This window comes from Herpailurus yagouaroundi, unplaced genomic scaffold (assembly GCF_014898765.1).
Source record: "Herpailurus yagouaroundi ecotype Mexico unplaced genomic scaffold, PumYag 180, whole genome shotgun sequence".
In the NCBI taxonomy this organism is placed as follows: Eukaryota; Metazoa; Chordata; class Mammalia; order Carnivora; family Felidae; genus Herpailurus; species Herpailurus yagouaroundi.
In genome coordinates, this window is record NW_024412411.1 from 21,203,323 (window position 1) to 21,216,423 (window position 13,101).

The following is a 13,101-nucleotide window of genomic DNA, read 5'->3' on the forward strand; positions in this document are numbered from 1 at the left end:
TGCCCAGCACAGAGCCCAGTGTATGGCATGTACTCAGGGCCACGAGAGATTGTGACCCTGAGGTCAAGAGACAGATGCACACAGGCACTCCCGGGACAAGGCTTTCTGAGAGCAGCCCTGGTTTGCAGGCTCAGTGAGTCTTACCACCTTGCAAAACACATGCTCTTTCTCCTTAGCTGCGATGGCCGGTTTCGGTAGGATGACCATGTACTTTTGGCGATGAAAGAAGGAACCGTTAAGGATTGTGTAAAGATTATGTCCAAATCAGACTATCCAAGGCAAAGTGGGCCTTCCCTAGGTTTAGGGAAGACCTGCTGATAGGAGGAAAGGCAGCAAGAAAACGAGATGACAGGTCTGTCAGAACCAGAAACGGTCACATTAACTTCTGTGTACAGGAAGTCCAATGCTTGCAAGAGAAATGGAAGAGTTCAGCCCATTGATGGTTTAAACTGAAGTACTTCTCTAAATGCCTACCACAACCCCACACACACCCGGCGAGGCTTGCTGTGAACCTTCAATGCAGTAATGTTTGTCGAGTGCTTAGTTGAGCCTGACCCAGAGAAAGTGTTCATTGTGGTGGCCAAAGGCGGTGGAAGACAAAGGACAGCCTGAGTAGCTGCGGGAGTGGTAGGACGGTGGTGTTGCTGTGCCGTCTGGGAGGAGGTGTGAATGCAAGGCCTCTCCAAGGGGCTAGAAGGTCAGCATGAGCAACCTGGTCCCCTGAGGAAGGAGCAGGAACAAAAGGATGGGGGCGAGTTGCTATGGAGTAAGGTGGAGGTACATGGGACCCTCTGCGGTTTGGGTTTGCAAATTTAGCTCCCCATGGGCAGCATGGGATGTGGATCAAACACACCTGAAATTAAATACTGACCTGCTGCTTCCCAGCTGTGAGAACTTAGCATCATTATTTAAATTTTCTGACACCACCACCGCCCCCCCTCCAGGGGCTCCTTATTTGTGACACGCAGAGGATAAAAGCCACCTCTAATGGTCTCGGGGAGGACTGAATGACTGCATGTGGTTAAGTGGCTGGCACAAAGTACTTGCTCAGCAAAGTAGTTGTCGCAACCCCAGGATTTCACATATAATGAGGGGGAAACTGCAGTAGGCCAGATTGAAAGAAAACACACATGCTTCATACTCTTTCTTGAAACCAGGTTGTTGTTTGTTTGTTTTTTAGTGTTTATTTTTGAGACAGAGAGCACACACGCTGGGGAGGGGCAGAGAGAGTGGGGGGCAGGGACAGAGGATCTGAAGTAGGCTCTGTGCTGACATCAGCGAATACCCACAAACTGTGAGATCATGACCTAAGCAGAGGTCTGACGCTTAACCAACCGAGCCACCGGGCACCGCTGTTGTTTTCAATACATTGAGCACAATGCTTAGAAAGCCACTTGTAAAGAAAACAACATCGAAAGCACACTAAACCCTAAGCATCATGCATTGATCTCTATTTTAGACTTATTCACAGAGTGTGCCTTTGTAACTTACACCCTTCAACTCGAAGGCCAGGCCCTGTCCATGGTGTCCTCGAGCTCTGCAGTTTCACTACATGTGAAGGCCTGTGGCCAAACCCCAGGGTGACGTCCGAAAGCATGACGGGTCCTCGTGGACACACAGGACAGTGCAGGAGCTGGAAGTGTGGGGAGGGTCAGGCCCTAGCAGAGGTTACTTCCTGGAGTCCAACAGCTGTGTGATGGGGGAGGGGGGGTTACGTGACCCAAGTTATATGTTGACAAGATTACTCTGGAAGCAGCAGGTAGGAAGCGTGCCAGGGAGAGCCCAGAGGATGGGGGTCATTTAAAGACTTTAATTCCAGGGTGGCTCAGTCGGTTGAGCGTCGGACTTGGGCTCAGGTGGTGATCTTGCGGTTTGTGCAGAACCCGCTTTGGATCCTCTGTCCCCCTCTTGCGGCCCCTCCCCCACTCGTACTCTCCCCCTCCCCCCAAAAAATATGAAAATAAAAAGACTTTAATTCCAGGAAAAATACAGAGAAAACTCTACTTGCAGTGGTAGCAGTATAAATAGAAAGCAGGTGGTCAAAGCCAGCAACATGGCAGTGATAAAAGCTACAGATTTCAAATAGGTTATATCAATAGTTCATTCTCCCACCTGGCTGTGTCACCACGGCTCAGGACAACCCACCTTCAGGCTTCAGGTCCCGTTATTTTCCACCCCGTCCCAAGTGCCAACCCGGAAAACTGATGTACCTGCCTCCTCTTGGCTTCCCTGTAGAACAGTGAACTGAGACCACCCACGTCTACACAGCCTCATCGTTTGTTCTGTGAAAATGTTTGCCCAGGAAGACAAGGGCTTACGTCAATATCTCATGTCACTGTGTGCCACGGGAAATCCCGATCAACTGATAAAACGATTGGTCTTATCTAAGCAAACGGCTCCACTATGGGAACAATACGCTTTGCTCATCTGCTCAGACAGCTTCTTCGTAGACAAGTTTCCTTCTCAGGAATTGCTCATTCCTATAACGTCACAAAATTTGTCACCCCAAATTAGTTACCCATCATCAAAGCCTACCCTAAACCACTTAAACCCAGACCCCCACACCTTGCAGATGCCCTCCCTGACCTCCCCCTTCTGAGTTACTTCCAAGACTGTCAATAGGAACTCTCCCTTCCGGCGGCCAGCCTAATGAACCTAACTTGGGCCAAGAGGCTTTGTAGGAACCTTCTGCAGCACCGTGGGGCATCAAGCCAAACCCAGCAACTTGGGGGCCACAACCACACACCATTCCTCCTGTTTTGGCTGCACTGCCCGCTTGAACCCCGCCATTTTCAGAGGCCGTGGTCACACATGTTCATATATGTTTCCCTCGAGCTGTGAGACCTCTCCCTTCTCCGAACACCCCCTCCCCCCGCCCCACACACATGCTCTTCGTGTTACTTACTTTTCTCTTTCTCAATTTTGAGCTGTTTGTGCATTTTTTTTTTCTGTTTGTTTGTGGTACCATCTGTATTTCAGGTGAGGATGCCAATACTGTGCCTTGCACGTGACCGGGACACAACAAGCTCATTCTAACACTGTTTTTAAAGATTCCCAAAGCACTTAAGGTGAACCAGTCAAAGGAAATGTAAAATCTAAAATTTTCCCCCTTAAAGCAAAATTCAAAGAGTAAGATCTCTCTTATAATTTAGAGTTGTATTTGACCTTACAAAACAGGCTCCTTCTAGTTCTTTTCAGAGTGCTTGACGATTATGTTTTGGTCTGTTTCGTGCTGTTCACACACACAGGCTCGCGCACACACACCCTCACATCAAAGCATGTCAGCTGCCGTGCACCGGGATTGTCCTTTCCTGTTGTGACAACTGTCTTCTTTCTCTCTTGTCTTCTGTACCTTCTATTGGGTGTTTTGAGATATTTATCTGCTTCTTTCCCTTATCATAAATCCTACTAGAAACATGTCCCAGGCACTGTGCTGGGTGCTCTATGCATGTAGTGGGGATCCTGCCCGAGGGGAGCCCAGGTCTGGATGTGCTGCTGAGGGAGAACAGGTTTCAGCACACCACCAGTATCTAGACAGATTCCTTATTTTGCACAAGCACCCTGTTTCTCATTACAGCTTAGTTATAAACAGATGAAGACTGATGGATCGGTTCGTGATGGAAGCAAGATAGCATTACGGGACGACAAACCTGGAGAGAAAAGTCATCGAAAGGAAGTACAATGAGTCAGGCACGGTGGGACAGACTCAGCAAGAATGCCTGTGTGCCGGTGACAGGGAGGAGGGGAACCAACCCTAGATATCCTTGGCCTCATGGTGGCAGCCGGCTATGTACGTCTTAAGACCTGAGCAAGATAAATACGAACAAACAAACATGCCCAAAGCTCTCTTACCTTGCCACATTTCACTCTAGTGACAAGGTTCCCCTCTTCCACGTTGTCACCATAACAACCACATCCTATACCAAGCAACAGAACCATCATCAGGAAAGACGGAAGAACCAAATGCACCCAATGACTCCCGTTCAATTTAGCCTCGAATTTCCTGTGTCATTCTGTTTCTGTGAGCGTTAGTATCCTGAGATACATGATAACCTGCCTGTGAATCACTGACAACTTTCCAGCTGAATATGAGCTTTATTCTACATGTTACCACAAGATCAGGGGAGTTTCTTTGACCCTCTGCAAATTTTATTTTTTTTTTTTTTTATAAATTTTTTTTTCAACGTTTATTTATTTTTGGGACAGAGAGAGAGACAGCATGAACGGGGAGGGGCAGAGAGAGAGGGAGACACAGAATCGGAAACAGGCTCCAGGCTCCGAGCCATCAGCCCAGAGCCTGACGCGGGGCTCGAACTCACGGACCGCGAGATCGTGACCTGGCTGAAGTCGGACGCTTAACCGACTGCGCCACCCAGGCGCCCCGACCCTCTGCAAATTTTAACTGATCAACTTGATATTAAGTGAATATAAAATATAAATTTGGATGAAGACAAAGTGAAAATTGCTAAGACAATAGGAAATGCAGAGGGACAGTGGGTATATCCCAGGGGAAATAGGGAGGAACGCTTTCTTTCTCTCTCTCTCTTTTTTAATGTTCATTTATTTTTGAGAGAGAGAGAGAGAGAGAGAGAGAGAGTACATGAGCTGGGGAGGGGCAGAGAGAGAGAAGGGGACAGAGGATCCGGTGGAGGCTCTGCATTGACAGCAGCAAGCCTGATGCGGGGCTCGAACTCACGAGCTGTGAGATCATGACCTGAGATGAAGTTGGAGGCTCAACCAACTGAGCCACCCAGGCACCCCAGGAAGAACTTTTTCCAAGCATCTTGGCTTCCAGACTTCTGCTGTAGGGAACACCCTCTACCCCAGTCTAATTGGAAACCCTTTACAAGAGTACTTGAAGAGTACTGTTGACCTGAACAGTTACCCTCATACCACAATTAGAGTCATTGCTTGGAACTGGTTGGACCTAAAATTATGTTTTGGATTTCAACAGGGTGGATGGCCCCTCTCAAAATTTTAGTCAGGAGAAGATTAAGTTGGACTCTTGATTTTGACTCAGGTCACGATCCCAGGGTCGAGGGATCTAGCCCCACATCGGGCTCCACACTTAGCATGGAGCCTGCTCGGGATTCTCCCTCTCTCTCTCGCTCTGTCTCTCCCCCTCTGTCCCTCTCCCCCACTCACTCTATCTCTCAAATAAAAAATAAAAAATAAAAACAAATGAAATGTAACCCAAGATTAAGTCTCCCTTATCTTAATGACTCAAAAAATATTCTTTAGAAATTTATTTGTAAGCAACTTTTACTGCCCAATGTTCTGTTTATGCACATACTGTTGCCCGGTCCACCCCATTATCAATAAAAATCTCTTAATAGGCTGCCAGTGCATGTGTGGGTTAATTATTTTGCCTTTTTAAAATAATGAATCATTATTAATGTGACTTGAAGGGACAACAACATGGCTATTTAACCCATTACATGACCTGCAAACACCTCGTTCTCAATCTATCTACAGACAAATGTATAGATACACTGTATACATAGATACATCACTTTATACATAGATATATCACTACATATATCTACCCATCTCACAATAGCCCGGATGTTGCAACCACCTCTTGAATGTCTCCATGATTCTCTCCTCATTCTCTTTTTCTCTGTTTTTCATACTCCAACCAAAGTGATTTTCTGAAAATGTAAAAACGGTGATTTCATCTTCCTGTGAAAACCATTCTTGTGACTCTTTATTGATAAAGTTCAAGACAGCTTCCTGATTTTTTTTTTTGCTTGTCTCTCCAACGGGCATCATCTGCTGCTCCGTCTCCCTCTTCCTCTCTCCCCCAGCCCGTGGGAGCCCTCGCCATTGCCTCAGTGCTCCAGGCTGACTCATGGCCTGCACCCGTGTCCGTGCTGGCTGTGCTGGACCACCTGGCCTGCCGTCTGCTACCTGGTGAGCTCCTGTCCACCCTTTAGAACCCATTCTGTGTCCCCTAATGAGGCTGTAAATTGTTTGGGGACAGGGTGTGTGTCTAGTTTTATCTTTCTTGTGCTTAGTACAGTATACATGGTATATAATAATTGTGCAATATGTGTAAACTGATGAGTGAATCAGTGGAACTCTTGAGGATCTTTTAATAGACTATAGGGAACCTGGAGAACAAACCCTTTAGGTTGTCCTCAAATTTCAGATTCATGTAATTTCTTTTCCTTATGAACTCCTAAAGCTAATGTAGAACCCAAAGGACCAGTGTTAAAGAAAGCCACTTCCAAATCCTCTTTTAAAAATGTTTGCCAAGCACTAAACTTGTATTCATTAGTATGAAACAAATATAAATTAAGAGCAACCATCCTCTCTTAACAGAATGTGAGCCATTTAATCTTGGGTTCACATAAAGCTCACTGCAGTCATATGTAAGTAGATCAATGGACCAGAAACAAGTCCAAGGACAGAGGCATATATATTTAGAATTTAGAATACAAAATCTCTTATTACAAGTAAGGAAACAACAGTGTATTTAGTAAATTGTAAGTAAGTAAGATTTCTCACTCATACCATGTACAAATATGAATTACAGAACTAAACATACAACAAAACTATACCTAGAGGAAATGAACATTTTTTATAATTTGGGATGGGGAAGGCTTTTCTAAGAATAACATGAAATCCAGAAGCCATAGGGGAAAATATTGACAGATTTAACTACATAAAAATTTAAAACCATTGTTTGGTTAAAATGTATTACGAATAAAGTTTAAAAAGCAAACAACAGATTGGGAGAAAATATTTGCAACACATTTAAAAAAAGAATAATATCTAAATTATGGTTTATAAAAAAGTTACAATATAAAAATGTAAAAAAAAAAGGTCAAATAGACAATGCACAGAGGAAGAAATAGAAATGACTATTAAGCATTTGGAAAAATATTCAGTCAAAAGTTAAAAAAAATACCAATTAATGAGATACCATTTTCACTCACTAAATTGGTGAACTGATAAAGGTGGAAAGTACTCACTATTGGCAAGGATATGGACATTGTCATTCACTATTGTAAAACGCAAGTTTTTATAAAATATTTGTGAAATAATTTTTTTACTGCTTATTAAAATTTTATACATGTATGCCTAATGATTTAACTTGTGGAAGTATCTATAGCATTTGATGTAATAATGTATAATACCTTCTTATTTGGAGTGCTGGAAAATTGGATTCAGGTTTAGTATATATCAACAGAATCGTGGTAACATAGAAAACTGTACCTATAAACTATGGGATACTGTGTTGGCGTTCAAAAGCATAGATAGATCTATATACTAACGTGGATTGTTACATAGAATGAAGTGAAAACAGCAGACTGAAGTCCCCCCCCATATTATATCTTCTATGTACATATGTATGTTCATCTATTTATAATGTGTATATACATAATACAAAGTCTAAAGATACACTTACCCAATTTTTACCTTTGCAGAAAGGGATGGATTGTAATTATGGGGAGATTCTTCATGTTTGACTTTATCTACTTCTTTATTATTTTTTTTCTTTCCAACGTGAACACGTCTTATTTGCAAGAATAACAGTTAAAGATAAAAAACTTTTGTGAGTGTACCACTAGCTAGGACTCTTGTGATCTATCATGATATCACTGAACAAAGATGGCTTAACCACAGCAAAAGAAGGCGGACAGAACAGGGTCTGGATGAACTCTTCAAGGCTACTGGTGCTCACGGGGGGGCAGGGCGAGGCAGACTTTGTTGCATCAATAAGACTGGGAAGAAGTACACTCAATACCTAGAACCAAGTATTCAGGGACAATGGTGAGAGGAATAGGTCATGGCTAAGAGCCAGTGTCCACAATCCCATAGGTTTACAGGATAGCCTCACCCCAGGTGGCAGACTAGGACGGGAAACTCGAATGTGGTTGGCGGCAGGAATCAGAGGACCAGGCAAAGTCCTCGAGTGCAGGGGATGGACCTCAGCCCCTAGGCTGGGCCACGGGAAATAGCAAGAACAAAAGAGAACCTCCAGAGCACTCATCAACCTGAGTCAGAGGGCATGACATAGGCCACAGCTACAGACCCATCAAGAGAAAGGCATGGGCGCCTGGGTTGTTCAATCGGTTAAGCCTCTGACTTCAGCTCAGGTCATCATCTCATGGTTCATGGCTTTGAGCCCCATGTCCGGCTCTGTGCTGACAGCTCGGAGCCTGGAGCCTGCTTCAGATTCTGTATCTCCGTCTCTCTCTGCCCCTCCCACACTCACGCTCTGTCTCTATCTCTCAAAAATGAATAAACGTTAAAAAATTTAAAAAAAAGAAAGAAAGAAAGGCAGACCCCAGTTTTAGAACAGTGGTAAGTTTACATTTTAGAACAGTATCCATTTTACATAATAAATCATGACCACTGACCAGTGTGTGGGGCAGGCAGGGCCAGGCCTACATCTGAGTGTCACATGTTCTGAACTCTGGGAAAGAAGGCTGTGGAGAGGGCACACAGGCAAGTGTTGGTGCCATTCAGGGTAACTGAGAAAGTGCTGCAGACCTTGGCCTCTTAGGTGGCTCTCTTAAGTTGTACAGTCAGTCAGAATGTGTTGGTCTAGATTGTGGATCAAACACAGGACTCTGCAACACAATCTGAAGAAATATGAGAAATAGTGCTGACTCAAACTGAGCGTTTCTAGAATTCCTGATAAATATTCCTCAGAAAAGTCTTCTTATTTTGTGGGCCGTTAGGAATTGAGAGATGGGTCACACATCTCCACTTGAGGTCTAAGCCCGTCGATCTTGACGGTTCTCTCTCCTGAACTTTCTGGAAGCCAGTATTTACCTGTAATTGATGGAGTAGCAAGCAAAAGGAAGAGACATCAGTGCTGTCTTAGATTTATGACCTCTTTTTTCACTCAAGGTAAGGACTCCAGAATTCAGAATACTATATTCTTATCTGATGCACAGGACTAGATTAAATGTTGAACTACATGATCGATGAAGCTGAATTAATTAACGTCAGTCCTCAAATAAATTGCTTATGATGAGAAACAATGAAATTTAGGAAAGTAGATGTGATACATCATTATTCCTCTTCATTTAACCCAGCTGAGAGGTGGGCCAGAGGAAGACGCATCACATCAATGAGAAAAATGGGCAGACCTGGTGATACATTTACCTTCATTTCCTTCTCAGAGTTGTGAGAAATGGTTCTCATGAACCTAAAGTTCATATTTAGTGTACAAACAATCTCCATGCTTTCATTTAAAGGCAATCTGGCTTGTTCTGTCTGGCGATAATATACCCTTCATTTTAGCAACACAAATTTGCATGGAAAATTGGGGAAAGTTTTCAATGGCTGGAATGTTAAAGCTTTAACATATATCTGGTTAAGTCCTGGATGGGATAAGCTCCCCTGAAGCCTGGAACACATGACAGCACGGGATTCAGTTTTCTTCCAACTTGGCTCACGTGCATTCAGAAGTCAAAGCCAGACCATCCCCAGAAAGCACAGAGTCTTGTCTGATGATCAAGTCCTCGGTTCTTTCCTAGTCACCATCTCCCTGTTCTCTGCGAGGAACGGGTGCTCAGTGGCCAAGCAGAGAAACATCCTGACTTAGAGAGATTCCAGGGTGCAAGGCATCACCCAGGTATATCAGAGAGGAGAAATTCCTTCAGAATGCAAAATTGTAGTTTGCCGATCCTGTCACCAACTGATATGCAACCAAAATATTTTTTAAATTCATTAAACGAATACACATGTGCTAGGTTGGGTGTTGAGGACACCATAGTGAGTAAGTCAGGATTCCAGTCCTGGAGAGATTAATGGTCAGGACGGTAGACACCTGAACAAATAATGGAGAAGGTGCAATAACAGAGAAAAATCAAAGTGCTGTGGGAACATTTCATATGCTTGTGGGAGGTGGAGATGTCCTCCCAGAGGGAATGCCTTCGGGCAGTGCTCAGATTAGATAGAAGGTCATTGGTCAGAGGGAGAAGGGTGTGTGAGACAGATGGAAATGCAAAGGAAAAGCATAGAAACCTAGAATATATAGGCTGATTCTATGCCTATCAGATTGTCAATGATTAAAAAATGAAAATGATACTGTGTGGGCAACAGTGTTGGAAACAAGCCCCTTCACATTTGCTGGTACAAGCCCTATTGAGGACAACTGGGCAGATCGCTCACGACCACAAATGCACCTATGTGTAATTTAGCAATTTGTCCTTTAGGAAATTGTCCTAGAGATACGCTCATGCAAACTGTAACAGGTCAATCACTGTAGCATAGTTTGTGATAGCAAACTATGGGAAGCAGTTTAAGTGTATGTCACAGGGAACCGGGGAAATAAACTTCGGCATAGTTTCACAATGCTACACTACGGTGTCATAAAAGAATGAGAAGGCTCTTGGGGTGCTTGAGTGGTTCAGTTGGTTAAGCAAATGACTTGATCTCAGCTCAGTTCATGATGTCATGATTTGTGAGACGGAGCCCCGTGTCGGGCTCTGTGCTGACAATGCAGAGCCTGCTTGGGATCCTCTCTCTCCCTCTATCTCGGCCCCTCCCCCACTTGCGCATGCTCTCTCTCTCTCTCTCTCTCTCTCAATAAAAATAAATAAACATCAAAAAAATAAAAATTAATAAAAATTAAAGAGAAGGCTCTTTATAATTTGTGTTGGAATGATCTCTAAGACATATTACTAAGGAAAAGCACAAACTATAGAACAGCAGGTATGGAAGACTACTATTTATATAAATAAAGTGGACAAAATAAATAATAAATACAAACATTCAGTAATGTATGCATATAATATTTCTGAAAAGACATAGGAAACTTATAAATGTGTTGCCTCAGAGAGAAACTGGGAGGAATGCTCCTCTCCCTCCTCCTTCTCCTTCTTTGTGTGTGTGGTGAGAACACTTAAGATCTATCCTCTTAGCAAATTTCATGTGTGTAAAACAGGATTGTTAATTATAGTCACATTTATGTATGAGAGATTTCCAGAAGTATTCACTGTGCATAACTGAAACGCTGTACCCTATGACCAACATGTCCCCATTTCCTCCTCCCCTTAACCACCATCCTACTCTCTATTTCAATGAGTTTGATTATTTTAGGTTCCATATAAAAGTGAGATTGTGCAATATTTGTCTCTCTGTGTCTGGTTTACTACACCTAGATTCATCATTGTTATCCCAAATGGTAAGGTTTCCTTCTTTTTTTAGGCCAAATAATATCCTGTTGGGTATGTATACCATATTTTCCTTATCTATTAATCCATCAACAGAATTTACATTGTTTCGATATCTTGACTGGTATGAGTAGGCTGCTGTGAATGTGAGAATACAGCTATATCCTTGATGCCCTGATTTCATTTTCTTGATATATATATATATATATATATATCCTTCCATGACTTTAAAGTGTATGGTTTGTTTAGCAAGTAGTCTACTGCAGGTGGGGCTGTGGGAGATGAGCCCAAAAAGGTTGGAAGTAAGGGCTTGTTACCCCAACTTAAGAAGGGAGGCCTACTGGAGCAGTATATAGTGTTCAGGACATTGGCCTTGGTGGCAGACAGACCTAGCTTTAGAATCCCACCCAGCACTTCCTGGCTGCCTGTGGAACAGCACCTGGCCCAGTTCTGGCCACAGTAGGCTCTCGATAAATCCCTCTCCTCCTTTCCTTTTCCTTTCTTCTTTCTACTATGTCCTGGTTTAGCTGGATAGTAGGGTGTTCACTGAGACCGATTTAAAGAGGGGGGCATTTACCTCTATGGCGCCCAGTGCTTTTCCAAGCCCTTTTTCTATATTAGAAAAAGCAGTTAAAAAACGAGAACTGTTGTTTTAATTATTTGTTCACCAGGGGACACATTACCACAGTTTCATGCATCTCAGAGGGAGGTCTCATGAATCAATATGGCACAGAGAAAACAAAGTGAAAATGGAATTAAATGTGAGAGGGTAATTCTGAACACAGAAGTGCACTCAGATTAGCTCAGGCAATTCCATTTCCCACGGCCCTCACCATCAGGAAAATATCATTACTCTGTACTTGACTTCCTTCCCGGAATGACTAAGAGGATGAACAAGGCTCAGGTTGTCATGCAAGCAGTTTATCATCATGGTAGAAAAGAGGACAATTTGGTTCAGAATAGTGTGCTTTCTAAGGGACAAGGAGACCGGAGCCAGGTGTCAGGAGCCAGAGCCCTTGGTGGCAGGACCTGAGGACAACAAGAACAGAAGCCCCTAACACTACCCTGAGAGGGGAATGACAAGGGGTGAGAGTCCCCAGGACTTACTCATTTATTCTGGCAGGAAGTAATAGTTTGGTGTCTACATTTTTATAAATTAGAAAGTGCCTCTCTACTTCTCTGATTTTCTTTCCCTTTTGGTTTGTTCTTTCATTTACACAACATATATTCATTAAATGCCTATTATTTGTTCAACATTGTGCAAGGCAATCAGAAGACATAGAAAAATAAGACAGTTCCCATCCTCAAGGGACACTTGAGAGTCCAGAATATCTCTCAGTATCAGCATCAAATATGCACACACAAGCAGACACACACACATAGCTGTTGTTGCTAGGAGCTTGCTAGTGTAAAAATATAATAAAACCTTCAGTTTTTCTCTGGAGAAATCATCCCAGGCCTTGACATGTGATAATAGTGAATCCAAGACTTGGTATGCATACCAGACTACCTGAACTAAGTGGCCAAATTTAGCATGACCGATGACAGAACAAACTGACAGGATGCACCTCTTGGTACCATTCAATGGGAAATACACATTATCTGCATCTAGTTAGAAGGAAATAGCCAGACAAACCCAGAACCTGGGCATCCCACTGGCCTCGTCTTCCCAAAAATGGCAATGTCAAATGTGGTAGCTAGCTTCCAAGATGGCCCCCAATAATCCTAGCCTCCTTGTGCTCATGCTCTTGTGTAGTTCCCTCCCACATTGGACAGAGTATTGCAGAATTAACTGTGCATGGCTTCTGAGGGTAGGTCATAAAAGACACTGTGGCTTCTGATTTATACCTTCCTAGATCAGTTGCTCTGGAGGAAGCTAATCATCATGACCTGAGAAGAATGCGTAGATATTCCTATGGAGAGGTCTTTTGGCAAGGAACTGTCCTACCAGCCATTAGAACCA